The sequence below is a fragment of the Mustela nivalis genome (genome assembly GCF_964662115.1).
Source record: "Mustela nivalis genome assembly, chromosome: 12".
Taxonomy (NCBI): domain Eukaryota; kingdom Metazoa; phylum Chordata; class Mammalia; order Carnivora; family Mustelidae; genus Mustela; species Mustela nivalis.
Window position 1 is genome coordinate 100,072,825 of NC_139031.1, and position 12,955 is coordinate 100,085,779.

Here is a 12,955-nt window from a genome sequence, read left to right on the forward strand (position 1 = left end):
CTGGGCTGGTCAAAGTCTCTCTTCCAGGGATTTGGAATTGGGAACTTATTTGTGCTATCTGTTTGGGGTTGCCTCCAGAGGTAAAAAAACCTCTATGCCACAGCTTTGCACCATTCATAGTGGCAACTGGAAAGAAGGAAAGATGAAGCAGAGGTTCAAATATATTTAAAAAGTGTCCTAGAAAGTAGAGAGAGGAGGCAAAGGACAAAGGCAGGTCAGGGGAGTGGGAAAAGGGAGAGGCCCGCCTGAGCACCTGGGTCACCTGTGACCCTTTAGCCCCTGAATCTAATCCTTCATGGCCCTGCTGCCCTTCCTACCTGAGATCCCATCCATGGAGTAATGTCTCAGCTATAGTTAAGTGACACCAGCTTGGGTTTGGCTTCTGGCCACACTGTCTATTGAAAGTGGCTCTTTTCTCTCAGAGGTGACACAAGGCAGCTTCCAAGAATACTCCTCACTAGCATGGCCCTGGCTTGCTGCACTTGCCCTTGGGCTGTGGGCTCTCCACTGCCCACACCCACTCAGACCTTCTCTTTTGAAGTCCCATCACTCTCTTGAGATGAAGTCAGTCCTTTGCAAAGGTATCCGGCTGGCTCTTTCCCTCACTACCCCTGGCCTGCATTTGGTTACAGGAAAATTGTGCTTTTGGTAGATGGGGCTTAGCTATTTCCCAGCCACTGCCTTCTCCTGTCCTGCACAGCTGGACGCAACCTGCATTTTCTCCAGGGGATTTCTTGTAGTTTCTCTCACTAGGCTTGAGATGAGGGGAAGCCCCTCTCTTCATAGAGGGGGCAGAAATCATAGCACTCCTAAGAACTCTCTGTATGGAAATCCACTCTGAAATTTCCAACCTCAAACTTTCTTTTTCTTTTTTAAAGATTTTGTTTATTTGTCGGGGGAGGCAGGCAGAGGGAGAAACATAAGCCTTAGACTTACAAACGTCAGAAGGGTATTGACCTAAGAGTCGCAAAATTAGTTATTGACCACCTCCCTTCCCAGGTTACGCTTAGGTGATCAGCCCTTTACTTTGGAATGTGGGGGTAAGGAGGAAATGTCTGCCTGGAAGATTAAATGAGCAAATATTTACTTCTACAAGTTCAATATACATATATGCATAGTGTTCTCTAAGTCTCTTCTGCTCACTCAGAACTTTAGTATATCTAAAATATACTAAATGAATAGCTTCAGTTGGAAGTCTCCCAAAACTTGTAATAATCTGAGTGTGTGTGTGTGTGTTTTAAAGATTTTATTTATTTATTTGACAGAGATCACAAGAAGGCAGAGAGAGAAGGGGAAGCAGGCTCCCCGCTGAGCAGAGAGCCCAATGCGGGGGTGGGGGGGCTGGATCCCAGGACCCTGAGACCATGACCCTAGTCAAAGGTAGAGGCTTAACCCACTGAGCCACCCAGGTGCCCCTAATAATCTGAATGTTTAAAAGATTGATTCATTCTTTGATTTTTTTTCTCTCACTGACCTAATATTACTTTAAGGTTAAAACTAATAATATTTAATACCAACACCTTCTATTTGCTTATTCTTTAGCATTTACAGGATTTCAGGTGAATAATTTCATCTTTAGAGCAATCTTTTAGGGTTAACCTCATTACAGAGCATAAAAGACCTCGATCCATTACACAGACCCGGGTGCTCCTTATTTCATGCTGCTACTACAGCTTAAATAAATACACAAATGCAAAACAACAACAACAACAACAACATTGACATGGAGACCCTTGTCTGAAAAAGATATTTTAATTACTAGTCATGTTTGTATCTCACCCCAAGTATTGTGGCTGATGGCAATCAGCAGGGAGGCTGGGAGTTGAATGGATTCAATGACCCTCTTTGTGACAATGGCTAAGGATTTCTGTGAGGTGGGTGGGGTGAGCATTTAGGAATTTTCTTTCTTGAGACCCCACAACAAAAGCATCTCTATGCTGAAAAGATATCCGATCCCCAATGCTCTCTAGGCCTGTGAAGTTATGAAAACCAGACTGGGCTCAAAGCCATGTAAATAAAATACAAAATACCAACACCTTGATTTCCCTGCATTTCACACCTGTGCTTCCTTCCCCGTACCCCCCACTACACCCCCCTGCCCCCCACCCCCGCAACTAACACCCTTTTTTGAGCAGCAGATTCCCAGCCAGGCCAGCACAGGCTCCAGAGTAATGAACATGCTTGCAACACCCAATGAGCGTCTGCTTCCACTCATCAGTTCCTGCTGGAGGTTCCCACCCATACTCTGTTTTGAGTTAAGATTAATCAGTGTATTTGAAATTGAAATCATCTCTTCCCCCTTTGTTTTCTCCCTTGCTCTAAATTCCCACCCTAGCCTCAAGGCATGATAAATGGATAAACAATTTATTATGGAATAGAGTTCTGACCCCTTTTTCTCTACTCTTTCCGTTTGGAACTTTCCAGTTTGGGGTGAGAACTATCTGCCCATTCCCACCCCCCACCCAGCTCCTCCCAGTAAGCTAATAAAGCCCTAACTTATTCTTTTATTGGTTGTATATCATTCTATTTTACTGGTATTCCAAAGTTTATTCAACCCTTCCCTTCATAATTCATACTACTTCCAAGATTTCTATCCTTATAAACAAAGCTGTAATCAGCATTTTTGTCTCCTATTGTTTTCCATACTTATGTTTACATTTCTATGGGATAGAGTCCCAGTAGTCAAATGCTGGGTCAAGAGTATGTCTATTTTCAATTTTAAGAGATGTTGATAAGTTATTTTTTAAAATGTGCTGAAACAGTGTACATTTCCAACTGCGGTGGATGAAATGAGTAGGTGTTATGACTCATTGATTTTTATCAGTCTAATGGCAAGGAATGATATCTGGTTGTTACCTAAATTTGTCATTTCTGACTCTGAGGGGGATGGAGAATATTTTCGTGTGGTTATTGGATATATTGTTTGAGTTTTACTCTTTTGTGAAGTTTTTCATTCACAATCTTTATCCATTTTTAATTTGACATTTTTTCTATTCATTATCAATGTAAAAAGCTACTTTGGTAATATGGAGATTAACCTTTAATTTGTCAACTGCATTGCAAATATTAACTCTATTAATATCCTTTGTATTACATTTTAGAAATTTTTTTATTGAAACATGTTTTCTTTTTAATAGTATGTTTTTTAAGATTTATTTATTTAATCAACTGGGATTCATTTTTTGTATAAGGTGTGAGGTGAAGTTTCCTTTTTTCTAAAGCATGAACTTCTTAATAACATTTATTGAACTGTTTTTTTCTGTCCCCACTAATTTGTAAGAGCACTTTACTTATATACAAAATCCTTAAGTATTTTAAGGCACATTAAGGCCATTATAATCTGGTGAGCCAGCCATTTTTTCTCAAATTTTCATTATTTCAAATTTGGTAAGACAAGTTCTTTCTCTCCCGTTTCATCTTCAAATATGTATATATATATGTATATATATATATATATACATATATATATATGAAATTCTATTGTGCTAATTCACATGAATTTTGGAATAACATTTCAAATTTCAAAATTTAAATAGAATGGTATCACTCAGATCATAAATACTAATTTACAGGCCATGAATGTCTTTAGCCTTTAGGAACGAGGTTACCTTATTTAGATAAGTCTGTATTCAGGTTTAATGTTCTTATTTAGTTTTCTTTGTATCTTTTATTAGAGCTATTTTTACAAATTTTATATTATTTATTGTTTAGTGACTCAAATCCCGTCACATTTAAAAGTTTGTTTTATTATACTTTAAATTTTGGAGAAATTTTAAAGGAAAGGTTAAAAATGATTCTATGCTATGATGCTTGGGAGGAAATATGATTCAAGAATTTGGAACAGTGTCAAAAATTAAATCCTTTGAAACATAATAAATGATTTCAATGAAGCATCTGTTAGAACAGAGCAACTGACAAGGAGCTTCCAGTATATTCTCCCTTGATGTCTCTTGAAAATACCCAAGAAGACATAGGAAAGGTTAAAAACAATATGAAATTTAAAACTGAGATGGGCAGTTGATCTGATATTAGATTCTGAGAGAAAATGACACTAATTATGTGTCAGATGACACAGTATTGGAAACAGAAAAAAGAAAAAGACAAGGCTTATCTTACAGAATATCTTGGTTTTGCTTGATGAAACCAAACCCATCGCAAAGAAAGGAGATAATTTGCATATCCCTCTCCAAGTATCCCAGTAAGCAAAGGTTTAGGGCTTACACCAAAAAGGAAATGGTACCACCATTCTTCTACCTCCAAGATGCTGATGTGGGAGTTGACCAACAGTCTATCTCCTCTACTGTGTCTCTCCCCTTCTCTCTTACCTTCGTTCACTTATTCGAAGACCTAGAGAAAGATTCAACCAAACTATAGACAACCATTCCTTGCTAACCCCCAGGAGTCACTTTGTGAAGCAAGCTGAATGCTGATTTAGTATTCTTCTAAATTATTAGGGCTATCTTATCTCTCACAGTCATCTTTCTATATTCCAGCAGCAATTGTCTTTTAGGTGTGGTTGGACAGTGAATGTAGAGGGGTGAATTCATGGCACAGTCACATGGTGGTCCAAGCAAAGTCCCTCTCTTGTTGTACCCATTTATTTATCTATCCACCCCCTTCCATTCCCCGTTCTCATTCCTACTCCCTAAGTATACTCTTTTTAAAATAGAAAACCTTTAATTTTATGTAATAAAATATATCAATTTTCCCTATTGTTTATGCTTTTGGACTTGTGTCTAAGAAGGCCTATTTCAGACACCTGTCTTGAGTGGACTGCTACCAAAGACTATAAGCTGCAAAAAGCCAAACAACTTCACAGGTGTTGGACAACAACCAACACAGGACTATAATCCTTAAGAAATGAGAAGCTCATGAGGTGAGCTTCACACTCACTCAGCTTTCTCTCCCGGTATATTTTTCAAACCATAGCGAGGAAAATGGAGCCCAAGCAGTTCATACAATTTAACACTGATTATCATAAACTCTCAGCAAACAAAGAATAGAACTTTCTAATTTTGATACAGAATATATGTAAAAATTACAGATAATAATATAGATTATAGTGAAAATTGAATACCTTCTCCCTGATTTCAGGACTAGAACAAGGGTGTCCAATATTACCTCTCATTTCCACACTGTATTAGAAGTTCTCCTCAGTTCAGTAAATAAGGAAAAACAAAATATATAAATATTGCAGAATTGCACAGCAGTCTTTATTCTTGGATAGCATGATTGCTAGCTAACTCAAAAGAGCCTACAATAGACTATTATTATCAATAAGTATATTTAACAGAATTTCTGAATACACGGTTGTATAAAAATTGTTATGCCTATATTCTATGAACAACAGTAATAAACAATTAGAAAATAAAATAAATGTCATTTATATAACAGCATTAAAAATATAAAATATCTAGTAACAAATTTACTGAAAGATATGGGAGACCTCTACACTGAACACTACAGAACAGTGCTAAAAAGGTAAAGAAAACACAAGCTAATGGTGAAATAGTTAACTGTCGCTGTGTACAAAATTGCCACTTTTTTTAATACTTAAAACACTTATGATTTCATGGTTACTGTGGATCAGAAATTCAGACATAGTTTAGCTAAGATCTCTGTCTCAGGCTCTTACCATGTTGCAGTCAAGGTATTGATGGACAGCATTCTCATCTGGCGACTTGACTGGAGAAGAATTCACTCCCAAACTCACCCAGTTTGTTAAAGGAATTCACGTCCTTGTGTCGGTAAAATTGTGAGTTTCTTTGTTGGCTGTCTGCTAGAAGTCGAGCTCAGCTTCTAGAGGCTGCCTGCAGTTCCTTGCCATGTGTCCTTTTTGCAAGCAGTTGACAGGATGGTAGTTTGCTTCTTCAAGTTCTGCAAGAGAGCAATAGTAAACCTTATAGCAAGATGGAATCTTATATAACATAATGTACTCACAGCAGTGACATCCCATCACCAGTCCCATATTCTATTGGTTGGAAGAAAATTCTAGATCTCAACCTCCACTCAGAGCAAAGAGATTATATAAAAGAATATACCCCAGGATGTGGGATCATGGGGATCACAATGGTGATATACCATGTGCATAGATTAGAGCATTTAATATTATTAATATAGCCAACTATGCTAAAATTGATCTCTACATTCAGACCATAACAATCAAAATCCCTGCAGAAAGTTCTTCTTGTACACCAAAAGATTTCTAAATTTTAAAATTCTAAAATCGTAGAAAAATACAGTTTCCAGCAGAGTCAAGTCAATCTTGAAGGGAAAAAAAAAAGTTAGATTTTTTTACTATCAGATTGCAGGATTTACTGTAAACCTACAGAATTTAGATAAAATGGTATTGGTACAAATATAGACAAATATGCCAATTGAACAGAAGAGATGAGTCCAGAAATAGACTCATATATATACTGTCCCTTGATTTACAATAAAGACCCTACCACAATTTACTGGGAAAAGGATGATATTTTCAAAAAATACTGCTGGAGCAACTGAACATCCACATAAAGAGGAAAATGCTCCTGCTCTTTTCCATGGTGCCTAGGAGGTGATAGTTTGCTTTAGGATGAAGCAGAACATCTCTTTCCCAGCTATTGGCAACCAGAAACTCATTGAAGTGGAAGATGACTGCAAACTTAGTACCTTTTATCAGAAGTGTATGGCCGTGGAAGGTGCTGCTGATACTCTGGGTGAAGAATGGAAGGGTTATGTGATCTGAACCAGTGGTGGCAATGACAAACAAGTCTTCCCCATGAAATGGGGTGTCTTGACCCCTGGTTGTGTCTGCCTGCTGTTGAGTAAGGAACATTCCTGTTATAGACCAAAAAGGACTGGAGAAAAAAGGCACAAATCAGTTTGGGATTGCATTGTGGATGTTAATCTCAGTGTTCTTAACTTGGTCTTTGTTAAAGAAAGGGGAAAAGGATAGTGCTGGATTCACTGATATTGCTGTGCCTCATTGCCTGGGGCCCAAAAGAGCTAGAAGAATCTGCAAACTTTTCCATCTCTATAAAGAAGATGATGTCTATCACTATGTTGTGAGAAAGCCCCTAAGCAAAGAAGGTAAGAAACCTAGAACCAAAGTGTCCAAGTTTGAGCACTTGTTATTCCACATGTCCTCCTACATAAACATTGGCATATTTCTCTTAAGAAAGAGTGTACTAAGAAAAAAACAAGGAGGAGGCTGGAGAATATGCTAAACTTTTGGCCAAGAAAAAGGAGGTTTAAAAAAAAAAATGCTGGGTACAGATTGTCAAGACACAGAGACTGTCCACTCTGAGACCTTCTACCTCTAAGCCTGAATCCAGTCAAAATGAGATTTTCTAAGAGTAACAAATAAATAAAATCAGACATAAAAAAAAAACAATGATTCTCAATTCCTTACCTCACACCATACTAAAAAATTAATTCAATTTATTTAAACCCAGATCTTCTTGAAGAAAATGTAGAATATCTTTATGAATTTGGGGGTAGCATAGATATCATAAGCAGAATCCCACAAAAACTAAACATAAAAGAGAAAATAGTAATTTTGACTTTAGTTTAATGATGAACTATGTTTATCAAAAGCTGTCATTAAGAATGTGAATAAGCATGTGAAAAACTGATAGCTTCTTCTCTAAGATCAGGACCGAGATAAGGATGTTTACTTCCACTTTTACTCAACATAGTACTGAAAGTGCCAGTCACAGCAATCAGATAAGAAAAAGAAATAAAAGGCATCCAAATTGGTAAGAAAAAAATAGAATTTTCACTGTTTGCAGATGACAAGATACTATCTGTAGAAAATCCTAAAGACTCCACTGAAAAACTACAAGAAGTGATAAAAACATTCACTAAGGTTATAGGATACAAAATCAATATATAGAAACTGACTTCATTTATATACACTAGTAATGAAATTGCAGAAAGAGAAATTAAGAAAACAATATCATTTACAATTGCACCAAAAAGAATAAAATACCTAGGAATAAACTTAACCAAAGAAGCAAAAAGACCTGTACTTTGAAAACTATAAGACACTGATGAAAGAAATTGAAGATGACACAAACAAGTGGAAAGATGTTTCATTGATCATGGATTGGGAAAACAAATATTGTTAAAATGTCCATACTACCCAAAGCAATCTACAGATTTAATGCAATCCCTGTCAAAATGCTAAGAGGAGTTTTCAGGGAACTAGGACAAACAATCCTAAAATTTGTACAGAAACACAAAAGATTCTCAAGAGCCAAAGCAATCTTTTTTTTTTTTTAATTTTATTTTTTCAGTGTTCCAAGATTCATTGTTTATGCACTATGCCCAGTACTCCATGCAATATGTACCCTCCTTAATACCCACCACTAGGCTCACCTAACACTCCACCCCCCAAAGTAGTCTTCAAAAAGAACAGAACTGGAGGTATTATGATGCTACATTTCAAGATACACTACAAGCTATAGTAATCAAAACAGTACAGTGTTGGTACAAAAATAAGCACATAGATCAATGGAACAGAATAAAGAACCCAAAAATAAACCCACAAATATACAGTCATTAATATTTGACAAAGAAGGCAGACTGTGCAATAGGTAAATGCCAGTCTCTTCAACAAATGGTGTTGGGAAAACTGAACATCTACATACAAAAGAATGAAATTTGATCACTTTCTTATACCATGCACAAAAATAAGTTCAAAATGGATTAGGGGACTAAATGTGAGACCTGAAACTATAAAAATCCTACAAGGGAACACCAACAGTGATTTCTCTGACTTGTCTCCTGAGGTAAGGGAAACAAAAGCAAAAATAAGCTATTGGCACTACATCAAAATAAAAAGCTTCTGTGTAGCAAAGGAAACAATCACAAAACTGAAAGACAACCTACTGAATGGGAGAAGATATTTGCAAATGACACATCTGCTAAAAGATTAGTATCCAGAATATATAAAGAACATATATACAACTCAATGTCAAAAAAACCCAAGCAACCCAATTAAAATGGGCAGAAGACATGAACGGATATACAGATAGCTGGCAGACACATGAAAAGATGCTCATCATCCCCCATAATCAGAGAAGTAAATCAAACCCATAAAAAGATGTCACCACACACCTGTCAGAATGGCTAAAATAAAAAAACACAAGAAACAAGTGTTGGTGAGGGTCTGGAGGAGAAGGAGTCTTCATGTACTGTTCGTGGGAATGCAAATTGGTGCAGCCACTTTGGAAAACATTATGGAGGTGCCTCAAAAAATTAAAAATAGGATTACCATAGGATCCAGTAATTCCGCTACTGAATATTTACTCAAAGAATATGAAAACACTAATTTGAAAGGATCTTTGTACCCCTATGTTTATTGCAGCATAATAATGGATAGCCAAATTATGGAAACATCCCAAGCATCCATCAACTGATGAATGGATAAGGAAGAAGTGTTTTATGTATATACAATGGAATATTACTCAGTCACAAAAAAGAATGAAATCTTGCCCTTTGCAACAACATGGATGGAACTAGAAGGTATAATGTTAAATGGAATAAGTCAAGTAGAGTCGAAGTGAAGACAAATACTGTATGATTTCATTTGTATGTGGCATTTAAGAAACAAAACAAATGAGCAAAGAAAGAAAGAGACAAACAAAAAACCAGACGTTAAAATATAGAGAACAAAATATAAAGAACTCCCCAGAGGGGAGGTAGGTGAATGGGTGAAATAGGTAAAAGGGATTAAAAGTTCACTTATCATGATGAGCTGAGTAACGTACATCATTGTTGAATTACTGTATTGTATGCCTGGAACTAATATAACACTGTATGCTTAATTATATTAGAATTAATTTTTCTTAATTTTTAAAAAAGAATGTGAATAACTAAGTCACGAACTAAGAGAAGAACTCATATTCAGAATATATAAGGAGCTTCTGTTATCAAAAAAGAAAAGATAAATATCTGTTTATTAAAAATGGAGAAAAGCCTGAGTGGGCAACACAAAACTGTGAATATTTAAATATCTAATAAGCATATTAAAAAGTGTTCAACCTCATTAGTCATTAGAGAAATGCAAATTAAAATTACAATTTATCACCAGTATCAGCCCATCAGAATATCTGAAATTAAAAAGAGTGAAAATAACAGTATCATTGAGGATATAGAGCACCTGCATGGCTGGGGAAATGTAAAGTGTTCAAACACTTTAGCAAACTGTATGACACTATATAATACTACACACCTGCCTACTTTATGACATGCAATTCCACTCTTACATATAAACCCAAGAGAAACATATATGTCCACCAAAAAGGATATGTTAAGAATAGCCAAAGGAACTTTCTTCATCATAGCCCAAAGCTGAAAAAAAAAAAAAGAGCTGCCATGTCAACTGGAGAAAGTATGAACTCATCATGCAATTTTCGTGCAGTGGGATACAATACAACACGAGAATAAACCCCGATGCATACAACAACATAGATGAAAATCTTAAAAACCATTTTGTTAGGCAAAAGAAACCAGACACAAAAGAGTACACATTATTGAATTAGAACTCTATACGATACAAGAATAGTAAAAATCAGCCTGTGGTGTTAAACATCAGAATAGTGCTCAGGGATTTTTTTTTTCTCCTGGGAAAAAGCAGGAGGGGATTTTCTGGGGTGAGGCAAATGATATGCTGACGTTTGTGGTGGTTCTCCAGTTGCACACCAGTGCAAAAACCCCATCAAACTGTATATTTAGCATTTTTGCACTTTACCCCATGAGTTATATCACCAAAAAATTGAAAAAGCAAAAAATAAAGAGCATTTCGTATCTGATTTCTCTAGTTGCTTTTCTAAGTTTTGATGATATAAAAATTATGATTCATTTAGGAAAGTACATAGAACTCCTTTCATCAGAGGTGTACACAAGGAAAAAAACTTGCACCTAACCCCAAATTCTGGCTAATGATGTATATTCATAAATTTAAGTAAAGTGTTAATTTGTGGTATGAAAAAAACCTCTTTTATTTTCTGTAGATCATGAAAATACATTTTTTTTAAATAACTTCTATTAACATTTCAGCTTTATCTTTTACCTTTAGGTCATTTATCTATCTGGAGACCACATATGCCTACCATTTTAGGTGAGGATCTGGTTGTATTTTTCTTTGGATACGGATCACCTTCCTTGCTCCTTGAAATAATTTTCTTCTTCATTATGCATCGAATTCTATTTACACAGGGATCTAAATTCCCAATTCGATTCTATTTGTTTTTATGCCTATCCTATACTGTTGTTATTAGTGTGGCTTGGTGGTAGGCCCTCGCTGAAAGCAGAGCAAATTCCCCCCTTCTTAAAGTTAACTTAGTTCTTCATAGATCATATTCTTCAGGGGACATTTAGAACAAATCAACTTCTTTATAAAACTGCCAAACCAAGTTTTTGACTGGGATTGAATTGAATTTTGTTAATTATTTCAACTCCTATATTTTTTATATTTTATATTTCATATGGTTCTTTTCAATGACTTTTTCCTGCTTCCTATTAATAATAGCCCTCTCATCCCCCAATGCCTTGGAGTTATTGTTGTGCTTACTTTAAAATCATTGCTCATCTGATCTAATAATACTTCTTTTGAAGACATACAAATGGCTAACAGACACATGAAAAAAATGTTCATCATCATTAGCCATCAGGGAGATTCAAATCAAAACCACCAGTTAGAATGGCCAAAATCAACAAGACAGTAAACAACGAGTGTTGGAGAGGATGTGGAGAAAGGGGAACCTTCTTAAACTGTTGGTGGGAATGCAAGTGGGTGCAGCCACTTTGGAAAACAGTGTGGAGATTCCTTAAGAAATTAAAAATAGAGCTACCCTTTAAACCTGCAATTGCACTACTGGGTATTTACCCCAAAGATACAGATGTAGTGAAAAGAAGGGCATCTGTACCCCAATGTTCATAGCAGCAATGGCCACAGTCGCCAAACTGTGGAAAGAACCAAGATGCCCTTCAACAGAGGAATGGATAAAGAAGACGTGGTCCATATATACAAGGAAGTATTATGCCTCCATCAGAAAGGATGAATTCAACTTTTGTATCAACATGGACATGACTGGAGGAGATTATGCTGAGTGAAATAAGTCAAGCAGAGAAAGTCAATTATCATATGGTTTCACTTACTTGTGGAGCATAAGGAATAACACGGAGGACATTGAGAGGAGAGGAGAAATGAGTTGGGGGAAATCGGAGGGGGAGACAAACCATGAGAGACTGTGGACTCTGAGAAAGAAACTGAGGGTTTTGGAGGGCAATGGGGTGGGGAGTTTGGTGAGCCTGGTGGTGGGTATTAAGGAGGGCATGTATTGCATGGGGCACTGGGTATGGTGCATAAACAATGAATATTGGAAACTGAAAAAATAAGATAAAATTAAAATAATAATAATACTTTTTTTTGCAATATGTTTTTTGTAGTTGTTAGTATTTTTTAAATAGTTGTTTTCTTCTCTCATTTCTTCTTTTGGCCTGTGACTTTCAGTTTCCCTGGGAATATCAGCTTCTTTATCCTGTAATGTGCATACAGGAAAGGGTAAAACATACATTCTAGTTCTCATCCTACCAGATGGTTTAGGGGAGGCAAGGAGGTGAACCGAAGAACTCCACTGATCACCATTTCTTTGCTGCTACTCCACCAGTCATCTCTTGAACCACAAAGCCATCTACAAACTCATCCAAAGAAAGGGAAAGCCACGAGCTCTGGGATTTGCCGGGGCGGGTCTGGGGGTGGGGGGAGTCGAATGCTGGATGTCAAAGGCCTGGGCTGGTTGCCACATCTGGTTTCCTCAGTTCTGCAGGATTTGATGAAGTTGCAAATTCCCTGCCAACATGGGGTGTCCTATGGTGACAGAATCTGCAATTCTCTTCCAGCCGAATGGGACAGGCAGAACTTAAAATGCTCTTAATGTTCTATATCTTGATTGAAATGGGGTTT

The 12,955-nt window shown here is 36.7% G+C and overlaps 1 pseudogene across 1 annotated transcript; it reads left to right on the forward strand.

Annotated features, from left to right (window-relative positions):
• Positions 1-6,574: 6,574 nt before the first annotated feature.
• LOC309845015 (small ribosomal subunit protein eS6 pseudogene) lies at positions 6,575-7,236 on the forward strand (annotated as a pseudogene). The gene has a single exon. The product of its transcript is annotated as a small ribosomal subunit protein eS6 pseudogene (transcript).
• The last annotated feature ends 5,719 nt before the right edge of the window (positions 7,237-12,955 follow it).